Source organism: Arachis hypogaea, chromosome 17 (genome assembly GCF_003086295.3).
Source record: "Arachis hypogaea cultivar Tifrunner chromosome 17, arahy.Tifrunner.gnm2.J5K5, whole genome shotgun sequence".
Taxonomy (NCBI): domain Eukaryota; kingdom Viridiplantae; phylum Streptophyta; class Magnoliopsida; order Fabales; family Fabaceae; genus Arachis; species Arachis hypogaea.
The window spans coordinates 103,942,490-103,963,714 of NC_092052.1; the positions used below are offsets into that span (position 1 = coordinate 103,942,490).

General features: G+C 33.5%; 1 long non-coding RNA gene across 17 annotated transcripts; it reads right to left on the minus strand.

Moving 5' to 3' along the window:
• Window positions 1–5,194: 5,194 nt before the first annotated feature.
• On the minus strand, window positions 5,195–10,989 carry LOC112765982 (uncharacterized). Of its 17 annotated transcripts, XR_003184003.3 has the most exons (8): window positions 10,349–10,985; window positions 9,883–10,003; window positions 8,976–9,103; window positions 6,987–7,075; window positions 6,698–6,780; window positions 6,341–6,573; window positions 6,204–6,262; window positions 5,195–5,484 (listed from the first exon to the last, which is right to left on the minus strand). It is a non-coding gene; the product is annotated as an uncharacterized lncRNA (long non-coding RNA). The 17 variants fall into 17 exon arrangements; XR_011875426.1 differs by lacking the exon at window positions 8,976–9,103 and having other exon boundaries at window positions 6,698–6,743; XR_003184002.3 differs by lacking the exon at window positions 8,976–9,103.
• Between the last annotated feature and the right edge of the window lie 10,236 nt (window positions 10,990–21,225).

The window sequence follows — 21,225 nt, forward strand, 5'->3', positions numbered from 1 at the left end:
TATTTAGAAAAGGCTACCTGAAATGTGAAAAATCATAATGGAAGTTTATGATTGTATTTTGTAGAATATCCTGAGCATGATGTTCATGTGGTTTTTTTTAAAACACGGATAGATTTGGGTTGAAATTTTGTTCTGTTTGTGAATTTTTTTCAGATTTTTGTTTGTATTATTACCTTTTGTTTTATTGATTTTTAGTTATAAATAGTTTTGGCTTGAAATTTTGTTCTACTTGTAAAAAGATTAATTGGAACCTTTTGTTTCGATTCTTTTTTGTGGCCTTTGATTGCTAAAGAATGAACACTGTGTTATGAGAATCAAATCAAATACTACGATGATAGGTTAAATTTTTTCTAGTGAGATGATTGTTTTATATAAATTATGTTGAATTTGTTCTCTTTTATGTGGTTTATAATATTTATTTTTTGATGATAAGTGAAAGTACATGTTTACTTCTAGTCCTCTTTTACGTGCTGCTTAAAAAAGTTTAGTTTCATTGAGACATTTGTTTTGCTGGAATTAATAACAATATTTTTTTTCGTCTATTTCATCTTTTGTTTATGAATGGTTGCTGTTCGTTTTTTAGATTTGTTCTTTATTTGTCTCGATTCAGTTTTATCAGCTGTTTTTTCTTGAATTTGTTGAAATCCTATTAGGATTGACTTTATTATGATGCTCTCTTTTGCAGTAGGAGACAATATCTATTCTTTCTTCCTGAATCTTTATTGCAAGTCTCTCTATTTGATAAGTCTCAATGGCCATGAATGCCAATAGAAAAGATCCAAACAGGTATGGTGCTGAGCATTAGACAAGATGTTTTCTTTGTTTCATTTTCAATTTGATTGAAATCTCATTTATTTTTTCATTCAATATATTTCAGATTAACTTTTGAAAATGTTAATGTCAATTAAATATTGATATTGATGTTATGGCATGTATAGTTTTTTTTTTTAATTCTTACTAAGATATTTTTCATGTTGTAATTTAATTTTATTGGCTTCTCATCTATATGTAGGCCAGATTTCAGAAGTTGTTGTAATGTGTAAAATATGTTGTGTAATAGTTTTCCAACTTTGTCTCATGGTTATTTTTCATTAATGTGCTTTTAGTGTGTTACTGTTTTTTATTTTTTATTTTTTTTGTATACTTAGTTAGTTGTTTTCTTGATTAAAAGTCTCAGTCTTAAATTCTAATTGTACCATTATGTTTTAATAGGATGTTTTTAGCAACACAGGTATATTGGCCCAGCGGAAAAGAGCTGGTTTTTAGATTTCGCGTTTTCGATAAGCAGGTAACGAAACATAATGGCCAATGTGCAGTTTTGGACAATGGTATCAATCTCAATTAATTAGATTTCTGATTTGACTATATGTTCTTGAATTTGTTAAATCTACTATTTTCTGCATGTCTGGGAGTGATTGCTTTGCCCTTTTGTCCCTTTTCTATGGATATTTTTTTTTAAATTCATTGAGCTATTTACTGAACTAGAATCTTCTCATTTATTTATGCTAAAGCTTTCTTCTCATTATAATGTTAGTTCAGTTACGTGATTATTGTTCTCTTGTGTTGCTCAGTTGGTAATAATGGTAGATTTAAAAAAGAGGATCTTTGCTAAATAATTAGTTAAAATTATGTGAAGCTTTTTTAGCATGTTTTGTTACACATGAATTAACTTTGGGAAGAACTTTGAATATAGGGTGACAGAGCTCTTCCCCCAAATTTTGTTTCAACTCATGGGGAACAATTGGGGCCAATGTTCTATGTCATTGACGAGTTAGATAATTGTTTAGTGCTGGAGGTGATAAGAAAGAATTATCAGTTGCTCATAACTGACTCCTCATTTGAACATATTAGAACTTTCTATTTTATTGGTAGAGGGGCATCTGTTTAATTTAGGTATGTCGGTTTTGGCATTTTTTTTTATTTCATTGTGGGATAAGGATAACCAACCCATCCGAGTTCACCTTGATCCTGACTTCTATGTTCCTGAGCTAATGGACCCAGAGACACTTGATAATGTATCAAGAGTGTTCTACATAAAGTACACCAGGATGGATGAGGACTCATCAGCTGATGTGATTGTTCTCTCCGGGTCTGAACCATCGGATGATCAGTTTTCATCAGATGCTGATGAAAACAATGATCAAAGTGGGGCACTGCTAGGGGATAATCCCAATGATCCGATAGATTTGTCTAGTGGAAGTAGTTTATCATTGGAGGTTAATGAACAAAGTCACGCGGCAAACGAGTTGGTTGATCCTAGGTAATGCTAGATGTAACTTTTTCTTTGTGTTTCTGATTTTAATATCATGGGATAACTTGCTATTTTTCAGTGTGGCGACTAACATATTTGTATTATCCTTAATTAGATACTCTCCATAGGTTTCTTATGAAAAGAAAATCACAGCTTCGGATGTTGCACAACCTAGATTAGTAACTTGATTTCAAAAGAGTTTTTTTTTATCTTTTTTTCTTGCAAGCTGATTGGATGTTCTTCCTAAATTTTTTATGTTTGTGTTAACTATGAATTATTCTTTGCAGTATTTGGCTTCAAAATTCGCTGCGTATCTTAAACTGTGTGGAGATGGCTCAATTTGGACAATCACTGGTCCAGATTCCAATGTAGAGAAGAATGTCTTCTTCTTCCACTTATTGAAAAGTGGAGGAAGAGGTGGAGAATGGAAATTTGGAGTTGGGTGGAGGGAATGTTGTAGAATATACAACTTAAAGGAGGGTGATATCATTACTTTGAAACTCGGCTCGATAGCTAGACGGCAGATAGAGTTATCGATCCAGCGACATTAGACCTCCTATGTATAACTCTATTTGATGGATATTTTGAATTATATGTTAATTTGTCTTGGACATATTTTATCTTTTGTTTGATGAACAAATTTATATATGTTGTATATATTTTATTTTGTTATCAGTAGGTATCTTGAAATTATGTGTTTCTAAGATAATACATAATAGTAAACTACATCTCTGTTGAACTTTTTTTTTTTTCTGTTTTTTTAGTGTCTAACAATTGTTTGGATATCTTATTATCTTTTATTATCTTAGAAAATATGTTATGCCATTTATTGACATATTGAATAATTGTTGTATTCTATTTTTTATTTTAGTATAATGATAATTTTGTAATTATTCAAAATTAATACAACATGTCTATTTTTGTAGAATACATTTTAGTTATATTCTTAGTATTTTTCTTTTAAAAGGGTTTAAATTTCGTGAATCCCGTGCATTGCACGGGTTATCACGCTAGTATATATATATATAAAAGTATTAGTTTCATTGAAAAAATATTATGGGGGCAAATGCCCCCTCTTCAATAAGTATGGGTCCGTTCCTGGGAAGTGACATGTTGATTTCTCATGAATCCATTTTCTTGTCAAACTAAATGCACTATTTCATCTCCTAAGTTTATTTTATAAAAATATTTTTATTATAATTATACTATAATTAACATTTAAGTAATATTGTATAACTATATTAATTTAAAAAAATATCTCTATTATAGTTATATAAAATCAATATTTAATACATTATTTAACTAATTATCAATCGAAAATAATAATAATAATAATAATAATAATAATAATAATAATAATAATATGATATGATAATCAGATGACAATGGCACCAGTTATTATCACTTGAAAATATTTTTAATCATTTTAATTATATTGATACAATTCTAATTTTTATTCATTATCCAATGAGTTTATTAATGGCAAGTTTATTAATTTTATTTTTGGAATGTTCACAGTTTGTATTTACTAAATGATATTAATTTGTCTTGTTTTTACCGAATTTAAAATATTTAATATAATTTTATATATTAAATAATTTTTAAATTTAAATTTTATATTTATTTTTATTATATTATTTTTAAATTTTAAAATTATTTTATCAAATATAATTATTATTGTTTATTTTTATTAAAAATTATTTTTAATTTGGTTTATCAAATATAGATACTATAACTTTTAGAAAGTTCTTTTTTAAAAATTAGTTTTATAAGCTATTTTTAAAAGTAAATTTTACCAAATTTTTATATTTAAAATTTCTTTTTTAAAAATACTAAATGTGAAATAGTGTTTTGTATATTGAAATGATCCATTTAAAAAAGTTAAAAAATTTAGCTACTTGTTTCAAAGAAAAATCCAAATCCACCCTAAGTGTTGTTTTGTTATTCATTTTAAATTTAAATTTAAATTAAAAAATGTGAAAAGGCCTTGGTTATAAAAAAATTTGAATAATTAACCTAGATCTAATTTTGGATATAATTTGGGAAAATGCCACATTTTTTACCGATATTAAATTTTGATTGGAATCACAAATAATGTTACATATAAATTTGTTATTATAAAAAATCGGAGCATGTTCGTTACATATATTTTGGGGTAATTTTTTCAAACAATGCAATAAAACTAATAAGTAATTAATTTTTAACAGATATTTGTGTTTTTTTTAACAAAAAGAGTATATAGAACATTATTATTTTGTGGAAGATTTGGTATTTCACGTTATATGTTGGGACTGTTTAATAATAATAATAATAATAATAATAATAATAATAATAATAATGATAATAATAATAATAATAATAATAAATACCTGTGTAATTTTTTTTAGATTAAAGCTATACATTTTTTAGTGGTTGTCTTTTTTGTCTTTTGGTAAGTTTTTAGTGGTTGTTTTACCTTAGAAATTAAGACCACCGTGTATTTTCTAGTCATATATTCATATGAAGTTCGAAGCCCATCCATTGGCCTAACTCCACAGGTTTTTGAACAACCTACTTAGCCCAATACTCACCAAAAAACAATGAAGCTAATTGACATGGTTAATCACAATTATACCACTACAAACCCTCTGCTGATTCATCTGAAAAAGCTGCTGCAAGGTCATTCCACCAACTATCCAATTCAACCACAGTAAATGCGGCTGTCAATATGGGATGAGGACAAATCAGTGACATCAGTTCTACATGTATAGATGTTATACCATAGCAAGACCCTTAAGTTATTTATCCAAACTAGGCCTAAGTAATTGAACGCATTATAAATAATGCTACACATCCAAGTCTTTTTCTTAACTAAATCCATCCAAGTTGGTCTAACATAACAAAAACAAGGTATGACTAACATTATTCCAAGTCTTATTATTTAACTTAGTTGAACTTGATTCATAAAAAAACTTAGATATGTAGCATTACTCTAAAGTTATTATCTCCACAAAGTTACACATATTGTACATCAGACAAATTCAAGATATACAGAAAGAACTTTAACCATGAATTACATAAGGTGACTTACCAAAGAATATGTTAGAAACATAAACCAACCTAAACAAAAAAAATTCCAGGGCTATGAAGGATTGCTGGTCAAGGATGTTAAGCACATAAACCATTATATATGTTTGCCACATCAACCCACCAATGATGACATGATGTAATGAACATTTGGGTCTTCTAGTCATCTGTTTATCTCAATACCAAAGGAACAGGAAATTACTGACACAGAACAAGAAGGCAAATGGAAACAATGGTGTAATTCATATTTTAACTTCATTCTCTAGAGATGAAAGATTTAACTGATTATATAACAACTTGTTTTAAAAGAAGAAATGCCAAATTGATATGATGGCTATTTATAATGTCAACATCTAACTTACATGATAAATGCATAGAATTATGAAAGAAAATTACTGATTAGATTGTTATACTTGGGTCCAAACCATAGGTGATATTTTTGTTTATGACTTAGAAGTGTTAAATCAAGGAGTCTGATCTTATGAATGAGTATATGCCATTGGCACCAGCTAAGTTCATCACCCAAATACATAATCAAAAACATTATTTGAAGGGTAGGATGAAAACAAGGCTAACTGATCTGAGCCCTTACCATCAAGAAACTCAGGTGACACACTCAAACCTAGGTCCAATGTGTTGGTGTGGTGGTTACAATATACAATATATTGGTTCACCAGGAGCAGCAAATCTAATTGTTTTACAGTCAAAGCTTACTGCTGATTGGATAAAATAGCTAAGGCCATCCACATAATGCATAGTATAAGAGAAAATCAAGTTGGTGCAGAGAATAATTGAAGAGTTTTTTCTTTAACATTTTCTGATTTTCATTAGAAGAACTTATCAATTTAAGACTTAAGATTAGCCAAAAGCTTTTCTCATGTCTTACCCTGCCAACATAGGATGATGATGTAAAGATCCATGGTTCACAAGAACTCCAGGTGAGGCCTGTCACATGAACCAATAGTTGGAAATAAAAATCAATAAAGATCAAGAATTTAAGTAAAAGAGGAAGAAATCTCTTACCACAAATGTTGTCTTCATAATCACAATAAGTATTGAGTAAAGGATCAACCCAACAAGTGACTCAGCTTGGTTGCAGAAATGTAAACATAGGCAAATCAGAAAAATAATATTAGTCATAAAAAATGTTTAATAATGTCTAAAATCAGAAAATGACCTCTCAGTTGATACATCATCATTGCCTAAGAGGCAAGCCATAGATTCACTGTTGAATCTGTACCAGTACTCTGTAATATCTGCATCATGAAAAATAATTAAATAACCTCATACACAAATGAACAAATAGAAGAGGTTTGTAAGTAATTCATTATGCTTGTGTTTGTGTGTTGTCTGTATGAACGGGAGAGAAAGAGAGATAACCAAGATCATTCTGTCATACTCAGGGTTACATTTGACAATCCATGTCCTGGCAATACAAGTAATACAGATTGCCAATCAGATGTCTGCAAAAACAATATCAAATTGCTTATTTTCATAAAAGAAAAAGCTTTTAATGGCATAAAGGCATAAGTTATTTGGAAATCAAAATCATGATTATAACACGAGGGAAGCATGGAATAGAGAGTATTTGTTTCTACATATTATTTCTCATTATCCTTTGTATATAACCAAGAAATGAAACAACTCTTCAACTACAGGTGATAGTTACCAATGCGTATGTCCTAGAAACTCTTGGATGGGAACTATTGGTTTTCTTAGATCTCAGATACGTATCCCAGACTCATGTTTTGAAGTAACCTGAATAGAGCATAGTAATTCAACTGAGTTAATAAGAATGGAATATGGTAGAATATTACCATCTCAAAAGTCAGCTGCTATGTAACTGTGAAGTGGCATAATTTAAATTAAGAGTAAAGTATTGTTTTTCTTCCTAAAGTTTAAATCGTCCTATTTAAGTCCTAAACATTTTAAAATCGTTTCAATGTTGTGTTGCCGTTAGTGATTTGTTAACAAAATTGACGATATAACAACATTGAGACAATTTCAAAAATATTAGTGACTTAAATAGGACAAAAATATTGGGGGATAAAAACGATATATTACTCTTAGAAAAATTACCAAATCAAGTAAAATGAAAGTGAATTTTCACAGAATGAATTGCATTTCAAATTCAAGAATTTCACTCATTCTTGTAAAATGGCTAGTAGATAAAATTTTAGGAAAGAAAAAAAAGAGTATGGTACATATTGAAAGTATAAATGATACCTTTTTGTCTCTAATATACCGAACTTTTTTAATGTTTAATTTAATTAAACTTTATTTTTAACTTTGAAATAAATTTTAATTTTATCCTTTAATAATATCAACTTTTTTACGATATATAATTATTCAATTTATTTTTTAATTTTACTCATAATAAAAAAATAAACTTACTTAAAATGAAAATAATGTGGTTAAAAATAATTTACTTAGATATGATTAAAAAAATAATTGAATAATTAGCTACAGTAAAAATTTAATATTATTGAATGATAAAATTAAAATTTATTTCAAAGTTAAAAATAAAGTTTAATTAAATTAAACATTAAGAAAGTACGGTACATTAGCGAAAAAAACGTTTAATTTTAACTTTATTGTATATGTATCATGCTCTTTTTTTCTTTTTCTGGAAGTTTATCTACTAGTCATTTTATAAGCATTCCATGATAAGTAAAAGTTTTGAATTTGTAATGCAATACATTCTGTTAAAATTCACTTTCATGATAAAGTAATGTATCGTTTTTGTCGCCAACGTTTCATCCTATTTAAGTCCCTAACATTTCAAAATCGTCTCAATATTGTCCTACCGTCAACTCTATTAACAAATCACTAACGGCATGACAACATCGAGACGATTTTAAAATGTTAAGTACTTAATAGGATGATTTAAATGTTAGGGACAATTTTGGAACTTACCCCAAACGTTAAGGACAAAAATGATACTTTACTCTTAAATTAAAGTATTTTTCAACATTTGGGAGGAAGAAAAACAAAGCAGACAACCTATGTGTATATTTGAATCTACAGCTGAATGTCAGCGATAGCAATGATGATAATTCATCTATAATCATTGGTGAATTTCAGGGGGAAAAATGCTTAAAACACATTATATTAGACACAGATTTTTTAACCATTTTTGAGAAAATGTATAAACACATTTAACAGTTCAACAATGACCACAAAGTTCAAGTCTTACAAGTACGTGTTTCCTTTTAGGGTGATAATTAACACTGCACACATGGGAGCATACAACTGAAATAGTCTTCCTAAGATTCAAAGAACCCTATTAATCGACAATAATTCCAAGTGATACTAATTCATACTAAAACTAGTTGCTTGCAGGGGAATATATAACCCTCTCCCTTAACCCACAATAGTGAACTTCAAGTGAAAATAGTAATTTACTTAAGGAAAAGGGGAAAAAAACTGGAAATATATTTACTTTCAAAACTAAACAAAATCATGTAATGATGTTTCAAGATGGCTAAAATCAAGTTACCACGTAATTCAAAGTTCTAATAAAACTAAACTAACTTTACTCATTTTTTAAAAATCAAAAACATGTTTGTGCTCACCATTGTGGAATATTATCCATTTATCATCATCTATTTAAATAAATCAGTACGAGAATGAATTATGTTATCTGAACATTACATACCCCATTGCTCTAACATCCCAGAATTGGAGAGATGATTCATAAGTTGCAGCAACAGAATTCACATCATGTGGATCCCATGTCCCACCAGATATCTTGTGGGACATGCTAGCTGAATCTTATGATTGTATCTACATTTTATGTTGGGGTTCATGTTATTCCAACAGTCATTGCACCGCCATTCGCAAATATGGTATATTGTAATCACATGTTACTAAGTAAAGCGGATTCTTCAAGGTATTAAAACTATGATTATCAAAGTCCAAACACATTTACATTCAAATACAATGCTATCTAACACCAATATCCCTAGTAATTTTGCGTTGTCCAACTTTTATGCAGATGGGGGTTAATATTGAGTTTCCTTCTCCAACCCAAATAATCAAATCATAAAATCATAGAGTCAGAGTCATCCAAACTACAGCTAGGCATTTAGCAATCACGCTACCATGAATTAGTAATACACTCTAGACTCTATTATCTAAGACAAAATAAGACCCATTATGGACAACATATAAAATCTATTTCTTAGTCATTTTAGGGAGATCCATTTACAAATTCTTCAATCATTTTCAAAATCTCAAAAGAATAGCTTCCAACAAAACAATTATCTTCAGAGTTGATGCAGGAAGAAATAAAATAACTAATCCATTGATGACATGTTAATATTACACTTTCAAGGAGAATGGAATAATTTCCTGAGGGAGAGAGAAATCATTTGTTTCACATTTGCATGTGATTAAATGATCTTTCATCATTTTACTCTCCCAATTTGTCACGTGTGCAACATTCAACATTTCAAATCATTAACTTATTATAACAAGTGATGGTTACTTGGATAACAATATCATTTGTTTTAGTGTCAATACAAGTTTTTCTTATGCATGCATGGGTCACAAACTTCATATACCATGTAGTCTGAACTTCATACTTGTGCAGCTTTTTTGGAAACAACTGGACTCCACAAGTACAGGTTTTTCTCACTGATGCTGATTAATTTATCATGCTTTCCAGATGGGCATCAGAGAATACTGTTTGGGAGAATTTTCAGTAAGGATTAAGAAGACAAAATAAAATAGCGTATGAAATTCAGAGAGAGAGAGTAATGTGGATACATGAAACAATAACAATAACTCTTCTAGGACATAGCCAAAAGGGTATTACAATACTGTAAGCTTAGAGTTATAATATCTTTCTTAAGAAGAATCGTTAACTAATTTGTCCTAAAATATTTCTTCAACATCTTTAGATAATTACCAAAACCTCTAGCAATGACTTAGCATATAACATAAGCACTGAAAGTTCAAAAGATTAAATTACAATATCAGTACCTAGCAGATAAATCAAAATCAGCATATAGGGAATTACAAACTCACCATTTAATCTTACCAGCAAGAGCGTCTAGCAATGTAACTTTTCTAACAAAGCCGATTTGCTGGTTCACAGACGCAGCGGTCGTAGGCGGATCAGCTGCAAGAAAGACCGCCACGAACGACGCAGTGGTCAAGACGACCTGAGTTGACGAAGCGGCGAAGGTGAGAGGAGGCGTTCTGTTCCGTCGGGTTCCCTCAATCGTGGCCAAGCCACTACTATTCCTGGCGGCGGTATTTCCCTGGGATCGTGAAGTTGAGACCCGAACAGAGACTAAACCTCACGCACCGGTAGCAGCGGCTTCGGGAGAAGACAGAGAAAACGCAACAGAGAACAACAGTGAGGGAAGAAAGAGAAGGAGGAACTGGAGACCAACGGTGGTGCTTGGCGCGCCGCCGATGGTTTTTCCGGCAGCTGTGAAGCCCAGGGCAGAGAGGCAAGGAGCCGCTGGGTAAGCCCAGAATAGAAAGAAGATGGGTGATAGCTACTTTAGGCCCAATTTTAAAGATTACAACATATTTGGATCAATTTTAGATTTATGCATCAAATATATTTTGTTGCTTTGGATTGAAGATTGATTTTTTTTATTAACGGGGATCTAGGAAGAATTTTAAAATTTCTTTTAGAAGTAGAATAGAAATAAGATACGCATCGGATTGAATATAGTTAAAATATCGATCTAATCTGCACTAAATTCATTCAATCGAATTTATGGATGAATTGGATCTTATATCACGATCCGGTCCTATTAGAGTGCAGATTAGATTGGATCCGATTCGATGACTATGCGGATCAGATGAAAATAAAAGTAGATTCAATAGCCCAATTAGAATAGTTTTATTAGTAGTTGATCTATTATAAATAAATATAGTAAAAATGTAATTACAATTATTAATTAAGTAAATAGTCAAATTAGTTCCTGAAAGATTACTCGATCTCCAAATTGATCCCCGAAAGAATAAATTAATCAAAATTATCCCCAAAAAATTTAAAATTGGTAACGTTAGTCCTTCCGTCTATTATTTGACTAACGACGTTACCATTTGCTTACCTGGCTGTTAGTGTGACTTGTCAGCAAAAGTTTGAACGACGTCGTTTTCTTTGGTCACCCCTTACAACGCTTCATTTTCCATCCCTGTTTCGTTACATCTCTCTAATTCCATCCTTCTTTTGAAAACAAAACATCTCTCTAATCCCTTCGTCTTCAGTTCTCACCTCCACAAAGACGAAGCATTGAACAGCGACTATCAGCCTAGATCGACGACGACATTGTGTTGGAGTTGAAGGTGACCGGTTTACGACAACCTTGGTCAAGCGAAGAGGGCACACCATCGCCTTGCGTGAGAAGTAGGTTACTTTTTTTTGTTATTTTTTGCGATTGATTGTGGTTTTATATGCTGATGAATGTGCTTTTATGATCGTTGGAAATCCATTGTTACTGTTTGCAATGTTAGGGTTTGAAAAACATGTTCAGGCTTAGGGCTTGCGTGGTGACCCATGAATGACTCTGTTTTTCGAGATTTGAGAGCAATGTTTGTGCTCTGTATAGCTGCATGTGTGTGTTTTATTTTCATTTTTGTAGTTGATGATGACTCTGCTTTTCTTGTTTTTGAAAAAAAATTCCAATAGTTCAGTGTGTTGCTATTTTGGTTGCAGATGGAAGGTCCCCCTATGACCTTTGTATTTCACTATGGTGGAAAGTTAAAAACAGATGAATCAGGATATCTGTTTTACGAACCAAATAATACTGAAGTATTAATGGGTGTAGAAGCAGACACTCTAGATGTGTTTTTTGTAAAGGGATATTATAAGGAGTTAGGATATGCTGAGATGAACAATTGCTTGTGGAAGGTTCCTGGAACACGTCTGGACGATGGCTTGAGGAGGCTAGAAAATGGTGTTGATCTGTTGGCATTGGTTAAGGATTGCAGGAGGAATCATCACCTTATAAACATCTATTTTGAGCATGTAGTTTCTAAGCCACACGTAGTTGACTGCATGGGCGAGGATGATGATGATGTACTACAGTTGCCAACCATTCCTGAACCCCTAGAGAAATTGAATAAGGACCACAATGAAGTAAAGACTCAACCAAATTGTAAGACCACAAAAAAATCTCCTCAGCAAAAAAGGAACAACTCTCAGCCCACTAACACAACTAGAAAATGGATTAATACAGACAGATTTAGTCTTTATTACAGACGGATTTTTGGTTACCGACCAAATTACCGACGGATTTTGTCCCTCTGTAAAAGTCCCGTCGGAAATTATTTACCGACAGATTTTTTTCCGTCAGAAAATTACCGACGGATTTTTACCAGTTACCGACGGATTTTTCCTCTGTAAATTCTTCATCCATTTCCCGAAGACGACGAACTTTTTGACGGATTTTTCATCTGTAATTACAGACGGATTTTTTGACGGATTTTCCGTCTGTAATTACAGACGAATTTTCTGACAGATTTTTCGTCTGTAATTTGAATCTTGGAAAACCATCTTACACTCTGATTACAGACAGAAAATCCGTCTGTAAATCCGTCGGTAAGGTAAAATATTTTTTTTTTAGATTTTTCTATTACAAAAATAAACCTGTTTTCATACAAAATAAATATAAATTTAATAAAAATATTTTTTTATCTATTTTGTATTCGAATATTTATAATATTTCAAAAAATAAACAAGTTCATCGTATTATCAAACTAAAAGAAAAGTATTATAAACAAACAAGTTAATATAATTAAAAATATAAACAAAATGTATTGATACATCAACTATAATAATAAATAACAACCATACATCAACAAAGTGTATTGATACATCAACTATAATTCAAAACCTAAACTCAATGTATTGTTCAACCATACTAAATTTATCATGTATTCAATACATAAACTTTAATGTATTCATAGAAGAGTGCCATTGTCAATCGACTCCTGAGCTGCCTTTGCAGCAGCTAACATTCTTGAAAATAATAGCCGTGTCTCCCTTGAGTAATGATCCTTTTCTTTCTCTTGGACTTTCTATGTTGCTATTGAATTCCTCAACAGTCCAATCCTCACTTTCAAAATCACCCTTCAGGACACACAGCTGGACCTTCAAGGAGGGACCATCTCTTGTAACTAGTTTTAGAGAAAAAGGAACAATCAATAACACTTTCTTTTCCTTCCAAAAGCTCAAGTTTAAGTTTCTCAATATGGAAATACACAAACAAACAACTCACTTCAGCTAGAAATAGATAATAGATTAAATACTCACCACTTTCCGAATTGCAGGTTCCAAGATCAACGCCTTGTCATTGGTGGAACCACTATTGGAAAAAGGGCAAAGACGTTAAGAGGTGTAAAGTGCATAAAAGAAAGGTGAATCAAGAGAAGAGAAGTACCGGGTGTTTGGTAGTGCTGCTTTTTGTTTACAAAGAGGGAGCTGAAGGTCTCTTTCATCATTACCCTCATCATAAACTATACAAGATGGGACACTAGGAGAGACAAATAAAAGTTAGCACATCAGCAGAAAAGCTCACTCATACAGGAAGCCCAATAATGCAATCACACAGCAATACATTATCAAAATGAGCCAAATGTTAATGTTGACTTGAGATGAGAGTATGTCAAGAAGCCAACAGCCAACTTAAAAAGAATATTAAGTAGAATTAAGAAAGATATGCAGCAGACACTGAAGGCAAGGAGATTGTGCCTATTTTGATATCCGAAAAAAAAAAGAAAAGAAACACCCTCTTTAAAAGTAGAGGACCACTTGAAGGATATATCAGAAATCAAATGAGTGCATTTCTTTGTCAATTCTGCAGAGTACTTTCCACCATTTTGTAAAGTAAGCTTCTCAATCTCTTTGCGTTTATCTGAAATAATTGAAGCAAATTAACATCCATGATCCAACAATTTTATTAAGACCAAGACCAACAGATAGCTATGTTATAACCTGCTGGAATTCCAGTAACACAAATCGTCAATCCGGAGAAAGGAAGGACCTTGTATGACTCCTGAGGAACAACACGATGCTCCTCTGAGCATTGCTTTAACCATTCATAAGTAACTATTGGTTTCTTCAGTATATTCAAATCCCACTGCAAGACACATAAAGGATATTTGTAAGATGTATATCATGAATATCCAAACCTCCACAAAGAGTGGATGAGGGATAATGGGTTTTTCAAATTTTATAAAAGAAGAATGGACATCCTGAATAATTATAATTGTCAAACAAGTTTTTGAAATGGTTATATTTCCAGAATCAAGTAGACCCCTAGATTCGGTGTTTGAGATTTGAGAGGGAGTCAGATAAGATTTGTGTGCATAAATAAAATAGGATAATTGAAAACAGGACCTTTTGTCATGGAAGCCATAGCTATGTCAGCAGGAAGGAAACCCTGCTTGCTGGCAGTACGCCGTTTGTTGTCGATTCTGGGGACTTGTCGACCCCGGCTACCAAAACTGCTCTATGGCTCTAGTTTGAAAGCATCATTGTGTCTCACCACAGGCTTACAGAATTTCGGACCTTTTTCTTGCTTCAGTAGCAGCCTTGGAAACCTCTTTTGCATTTAATTGCGCTAATGTCCAAGGACTAATTTTGACTGCTTCAGGATTCTTTCTCTTAGATGGTTCTTCTCAAATACTCTTCTTTCCAAGTGAGCTTACGGAACCGGTTTTTGGTGGGATTACATCAAACTGCAGCCAATGAAAGCAACATATGGTGCCATGTAAGAAAATGGAACACACAAAAGCACCAGGGATGTCATGTCTGACAAAGAAAGCACATTAATACCAAAAGCAAGTTGAATTTTTTTAAAAAAATGTTACCTGATCTTCATCGAACAGGTGTGGTGGTGTGCACCACGAACCACGCTGGAACGTAGTGAAGGAGCTCGCACTGCTAAATCCAGTAAGTGAGCTAACAGTTGACATTTGAGGACTTTGTTGACCACCAACTCCTTGCTGCTCCTGCTCTTGCTCCGTCAGAGCTATGATGTAATCATAAGTATTGATTCCCTAAGTAACTCAGCAATAACCATAACATTTGGCACCAAAAATGTACGCTTAATGAGAATTACTAGAAAGATGAACTTGTAGAGGATTCAAAAAAGGGTACACAAATATCAGAATATTTTTCAATTGGCTTCCATCATTTTCTTTTTGCCAGATTAATGATGTAGCAAGCAACTGCCAAGTTCCCTTTTCAACAAGGAGGATGTGAAAGAAGAAAAGCTGTGCAACAGGCAAGGTAGCAATCATAGTCAGAATGGTGCAAACAGACTGAAAACAAAAGAAATGAAATATATTCCGATTTCCAAACACGTAATAAAGTAATATGTTATAGCAGTATAGTAGCCATGTACTAAGATAAGAGAAAGACAAGGCATAATGCTTACCACCACAATGACAAAGAGAACAATAGAGAAACTACTTCCCAACTTGGAGGAGATGTCAGTAGAAAACTGCTTTCTCTCAACAAAACCATAGATAAGCACAAATATCCCAGTCAACCATTGAAGAATAAGCTGCAATCTCAAGCCCAAAGATTTAAAAAACCATGTATAGACCTTTTAGTAGTTAATCTGAATGAATGGAATTTGCTGCAGCAGAGGAAAACTCTACAACAAGCAACATAAAAAAGAGTTAATTTATATATCTCAATCCATAAAGCAAGTAGATTCAAATAGCGAAAAACAAAAAGCTGAATAAACATAGTTAAATAAGGAAAAGAAATGATCTGAATAATGAATGAAGCAGCAAATAGAATACCGAGCTATATGGTGAAAGAGTGAGATAGCAAAGGAGTTGGAAGAGCAAATAGAATACCGAGCTATATGCTAAATAATCAGAATTTAGCACTCTTAGTACCTTGTCTGGATGAGGAAGGAGGCAAGACCCAACAGAAAATGAAACCTCTGACCTATCAACATAAGCAAACATGAAACAACAAAGAAACCTATGTTTAAGAAAGGCCCAACAAGTCTAAAACCATGAAAGAGAATCAGATAAGATATAGTTTGGACAGTAGCTGACCGAATTGCAGGGTTGAGCTCAGAAGAAGAAGAAGAAGAACAACAAGGAAGCACGGCTCCCACACCCAACATCTAAAACAACACATGAGAGGTGAAATCTTAAAGCAAATATTACACAATGTATATTACCAAAGAAGAATTTGATCTTTGAGTCTTTGAAGCTTTAGCAAGTTGCGATCTTGCTTGTGCAATTGCTGCATGAGACTGCTCAATGTTGGACCCAATATCATCTAAAAAAATATAAATTCTTGGCATCAGATCAGATGAGAAGTTCTGGACAAATAAAAAACTTGGGATTAAAACAGAGATGTACTCAATTAGAATAGAAGTGAAAGTTACCAATCATAGCTTCCTGTTCATGCACAAACACAGCAAGATCTTTAAAAATTTCATTTACTTCACCAATTTGCTGCTGAATTTCTTGAATGCCTTGCTCTCTTTCTTCAATGATAGCCTCATTGAAGGCAATCTCATTATCTAAAAACAAGACCTCCTGCCTGCAGCAAGATAATGCAATATCTCAATTCAGTTTTCTTAGAAGGAATAGAAGAATTGATAGTGAATTAAGCAAAAGTAATCATGCTCACAAAATCTAATGTTTTAAGATGTAAACAGATAAGACACAATAATTATGCAAAGCAGTAAGTCAGAATAATTACAAGGCCTTGTCCAATTCATGAAACAACAATTTTCTAAATAGCAAGGCATCCAATAAAAGCTATGATTAACATAAAAAAATTTCTAAATAAATAAGAGAAAAATATTACTACACTTGAAGCATTACACAAACATAAAACAAGACAAATAAAACAAAATGGAGATAATTATTTACGCACCTATGTTCTTGTCAAGGGTCTTGGTGAACTGGTTCAAAGCTGGTGGAACCTTCAACCTCTGCTTCAGGATCCTCTTCTTCCTCTGGATTAGTACGGGTTCGTAACCTTCTCCTGAAGAAATGCATGAGAATCAAAACAATGAATAATAAAAAAAAGAATGAAAACCTAGATTCATAATCGTAACAGGGAAGGGACAGGGAAGGAACAAGGCTAGGGCTAGGGATAATGAAATCAGAATAGAATCAAAATGGAAGGGGTTAGGAATATGGATGAGAAGGAGGCGGAGGCCTACCTGAACTAACAGCGACGAGAAGAGATGATGGCAAACCTCCAGCGAGGAGAGAAGAAGCAGCGACGAGAGCGGCACGGAAGGAGCTCATAAGACAAGAGCACGGCGGAGAGAGCTCGTACGACGATGGCAATGAAGGGAGCAAACGTGATGAGGGAGACGGAGGGAGCTCGTGCGACACCAGCCACGGCGGCGGCGACAGCGGAGGACGTCACATCTTCAACGGAGAGAGAAGGCAGGGAGTAATCCAAGGAAAACGTGAAAAAGTGAAATGAACCATTGGGAGTTTCAAGAACCTAACTCCTTATTCTAATATTTCTGACGAAAAAGTTTAAATTATAGATGGAAAAATCTGTCTGTAATAATTTAATAAAATATAGTGTTTTGTCTATTTAATTACAGACGGATTTTCTGTTTGTAATCATTTTCCACGAAAAAAATTAATTTTACTGACAAAATTATCGACGGATTCTATTTTCTGTCTATAATTTATGTTAATTCATTTTTTTTTGTTTTTCGACAAAAAAATCCCTCTAAAATTCTATCTGTATTTCTGTGGGATAAAATCTGTCGGAAATATCCGTCTGTAATAACTAGTTTTCTAGTAGTGTAAGTTATCCTCTCCTCAACCCACACCTCAACCCAAACCTAAGCCCACACCTAAGCCCATACCTTAGCCCACACCTCAGCCTACACCTAAGCCAACTCCTCAGCTTACACCTCATCCTACACAGAAGCCCACTCCTCAGCCCACACATAAGCCCATCCATCAGCCCAAGCCTTGGACTAAATCCCAGGCTGCTAAAGTTTCTATAAAGCCTTCACCAGCCAATAACATCAATCAGAAGGTAAAAGATACAACCAAAATAAGATCTGAAAGGCAAGTTAAGGCAACTCCAGTTGATAATGATAGTAACTCTCATGATTCATATGAGAACGCTGAAGACAGTTTGTACAAGCCTCCAAAAGTTATAGGAGATTCTGTATACAATAGTGACAGTGATAGTGTGAGTTGATGGAGGACAGTCTTCTAGGGCCAAGAAAGTGGATCTTAGAGAGAAGCATAGGCCTGCTATTGACAAAGTGAGGACAAAGCTATTGACACTAATGACTCCAGCTAGGAGGATATCAAATTTGATGAATGCTCTGATGCATGTATTGTTTATTTAATTGTCTATAAGTTATTGCAATTGCTTGTGTTATAGATCTCTGTGAAGTATTTGCTTGTATTATAATTTTGTGGTGAATCGATGTAATTTCAGAATCAAATGATTATTTATTTTATGAGGAATCATCAGAGGGAGATGAATGGAAGTCAGAAGATTCTGATCAAGAGTTAGACTCTGAGGACGAAGGTCCACCTGTGCATCCACAGTATAATAACAAGGCCAAATTTGGTGATCTGAAATTTGAGGTAAGCATAATTTTCAAGTCCAAGAAACATTTTATGGCTGCCACTAGAGATTATACTATTCAATGGGGTAGGAATATAAGGTTCACGAAGAATGACAAGGTTAGAGTGAGGGCTGTTTGTAAGAGTGAAGATTGTCCTTGGGTGGTATACTGTGCACACAACCCAAGTGATAGTTCATGGCAGGTAAAAACATTAGTTGACAATCACACTTGTGCAAGAAAGCGAAAAAATAGGACTGCAACTCAGGAATGGACTGTGAATAAGTTATATCCAAAACTTAGGAAGCATCTAAAGATGAAGCACAGGGAGGTGTATGAGTGGTTTGTTAGGAAGTGCAATGTAAAGCTTAATAGTTCATGCATTACCAGATCTCTTAAGAAAGCTAGGAAGATAGTTGAAGGGGATGAGGCTGCACAATATGGGTTGATATGGGATTATGCACATGAATTACTTACTGCCAATACAGGTTCCACTGTCTAAGTGGGTGTCATTCCCATTACTGATAATCCACCTCAATTCGAGAGATTTTATATCTGTCTTGATGCTTGTAAGAAGGGTTTCAAGGCAGGGTGTAGGCCATTAATAGGGTTAGATGGAGCATTCCTGAAAACCTTACATGGAGGACAGCTTCTCACTTCATGTGGACAAGATGCAAACAATCACATTTTTGTGATTGCATATGCTATTGTGGATGTGGAGAATAAAGACAATTGGAAATAGTTTCTAGAGCTACTCCTCTCTGACTTGGGAGACTACGAAGTAAATAACTTGTGTTTCATCTCAGACATGCAGAAGGTGAGGACTAATTTGACTCGTGATTTAATTTTTAAGGACCATTCTGATTTAATGATGATTCTTTTAAGGACTTAACTGACTAAATATCTTTTCGGGATTCATTGTTGGTGCAGGGGTTAATATCTGCTATGAAAGAACTCCTACAAGTTCCACACAGATTTTGTGTCTGGCATTTGTGGTAGAACTTTTCCAAATAATGGGGCAGCATCGAGTTGAAAGACTTGGTCTGGGAGTGTGCAAGATCAAGGACTCTGGTTGAGTTCAAAAGGAATATGAATAGAGTCAAGAGGATTAATCAACAAGCTTGGGACTATTTAGCCAAGTGGCCGAAGGAAGCTTGGACAAAGGCCCATTTCAGTGAAGGGCCAAAGGTAGACAATATACACAACAACGCTTGTGAATCCTTCAATGCAAAGACCAAGCATGAAAGAGGAAAGTCTATTCTGAGCCTGGAAAAGGAGGTGCGAAGAATATTTATGAAAAGCATGACTGACAACAGACTGAAGCTAATGAATTATCAAGGAATTCTCACTCTAGTTCAACAAAGTAGGCTTGAGTCTCTGATTAAGTTATCCAGAAACTGGGCTCCTCACTAGTCCGGTTATGACAAAGAGGTCTTGTACGAAGTTCAGGGATGATCAACTAATATGGTGGTAGACTTGGGTAACCATACTTGCTCCTGTAGGTTTTGGCAATTGACAGGTTCAACTCCTAACTCATTTCAAGTTGTAGATAGATACCATATTTGATACTTCACTGAAAAAATTTGTTTTTGTATTTTGATAGGAATGCCTTGTATGCACGCAATCTCAGCTATTTAAGAAAAATTATTTTGATAGGTGTGCGTACGCACAAGTATAAAATTTTCCAATTCTGTTCGCTCGCACAAGGCGTGCGAACGCCCTCAACAGAATGCACCTTCCAACGTGTGCGTGCGCACAACTTGCAGAACTTCGTTGGTTATGTGCGCGCACAGAGCATGCTAGTGCTCCCATAAGTAGCCATGTCCCCGTGTGTGCATGTGCGCAAAGCTGTGCATGTGCACAGGTTCAAAAATTCACAGGGTGTGCGTGCGCACAAGGCTGTGCGTGCGCACACAAACCAGAAATCACAAATTCTGCAGCATTCACAGATTTCAGATTTTGACACCAAACTTTGAATGATCATAACTTCCTCTACAAAAATCCATTTTCTACAAATTTTATATCCATTTAAAGATTTCTTAGTGAAATTTAATCTAAAGCAAATTTCAACAAATTTTGAAAACTGAGGCTCAAGTTATGATCCGTCAAAGTTCACCAAAAATTTATTTTTACCAAAATGCACAAATTTCTCAATTCCTTGAAATATATAGCCAAAACCAAATCAAACCATTCCAAACTCCAAGTTACATCAAAATCTACCCTTTTATATCATAATTCACCCTTCATATCAATTTTCCACTCACTTTACAATATCATCAACCTCAAACATCGAATATCTCACACTAAACCATTTTTCAATCCACACAATCATCCATCATCATCATA